Below are 1,628 nucleotides of genomic sequence, written 5' to 3'. Positions count from 1 at the left end.
CATACCCCAGTGAGAATCAGTGCATGTGTGGGACCTGTACCCCAGTGAGAGTCAGTGCATGTGTGTGGGACCCATATCCCAGTGAGAGTCAGTGCATGTGTGATACCTGTACCCCAGTGAGAGTCAGTGCATGTGTGTGGGACCCATACCCCAGTGAGAGTCAGTGCATGTGTGTGGGAGCCCATACCCCAGTGAGAGTCAGTGTGTGGGGCAGCCTGTATCCCAGTGAGAGTCAGTGTGTGTGGGACTCTATACCCAGTGAGGGTCAGGGTGTGTGTGAGGGGAGCCCGTGCCCCAGTGAGAGTCAGTGTGTGTGTAGGACCCATACCCCAGTGAGAGTCAGTGTGTGTGTGGGACCTGTAACTCAGTGAGAGTCAGTGCATGTGTGTGCGACCTGTACCCCAGTTAGAGTCAGTGTGAGTGTGGGACCCAGACCCCAGTGAGAGTCAGTGAATGTGTGTGGGACCCGTACCCCAGTGAGAGTCAGTGTGTGTGTGGGACCTGTACCCCAGTGAGTGTCTGTGAATGTGGACATGTACCACAGTAATAGTCAGTGTGTGGGGGATCTGTATGTTCCTCAGTGAGACTCAACAAATTCAGGAGTAGGTTTGGGGAGGATGATGGATCTACAGAAGAAAGTTCTTTAAAAAGATGTCAGTAAAGATAATGTGCTGACATGTCTGAGCGTCCATTTCCTGACTTAGAAGCAAGATATCACTGCTCAACTTTGAGAAACTCACATTCAGTCAGGCACCACTTTCTGAGTGATTGAAGGTGCCTGAGCATTCCTGGTTTGCATGTCCTATAGTCTGTTACAGGAACTTCAGCAAAGTATGAACAAGTCTTTTCAAAGGAAAGTGGATGTAATTTTTGTTGAGCCTTGAAGAGCAGATAAATTAAGCACAGAATTCCATATTACTTTTACTGGAATACTTGCCATAAGGCAATTATAGCTTTCACAATGACAGGCTAGAATAACTGGACGACAACCCAGTTGGCGCAGTTCTCTGATTGTTCTGTGCTATCTATTCCTGTCAGCTTCATCCTGTTCCAAATGAATATCAGTCAAATTTGACTGAAATATGTTTTGGTGCCAAGGTTCTCTCTGTATGTAATTCATCTTAATACCTCCCTTCTGATTTTCTCAGTAACCATTCTATATTTGTGACCTCACATTAATAATCTTTCTGACAGTGAATGGAATTTGGCTTTATCAAAGCATCTTCAAGTTAAAACTTAATCTTCTGCCTTTAAAAGTGGTCAACTGCAACATCTTTCATCCTCTATGCACAGACATTGTTCATCGTTGTTAACTTTCTGGTCAATCTCCATTTTCTTTCACTTATGGGATATGGGCATCGCTGGCTGGTTTGGCATTTACTACCATACCTACTGCCTTTGAGAAGGGGGTGCTGAGCTGCCTTTTCGAGTTACTGCAGATAGACTCACAATTCCAGGATTTTGACCCAGTGACAGTGAAGGAATGGCAATATATTTCCAAATGAGGATGATGAGTGGCTTGGAGGGGAACCTGCAGGGGATCATATTGTGATGATGTTACTCCTTTAATAAGGAGTTATGTGGTCCTTCGTTTTTTTTTCAGAAGGGTCATAAACACAGAGTTGCCA

This window comes from Chiloscyllium plagiosum, unplaced genomic scaffold (genome assembly GCF_037043375.1).
Source record: "Chiloscyllium plagiosum isolate Xiang-an unplaced genomic scaffold, Cpla_swu_hap1 HiC_scaffold_28, whole genome shotgun sequence".
NCBI classification, from domain to species: domain Eukaryota; kingdom Metazoa; phylum Chordata; class Chondrichthyes; order Orectolobiformes; family Hemiscylliidae; genus Chiloscyllium; species Chiloscyllium plagiosum.
Note: the sequence above shows the minus strand (reverse complement) of the source record.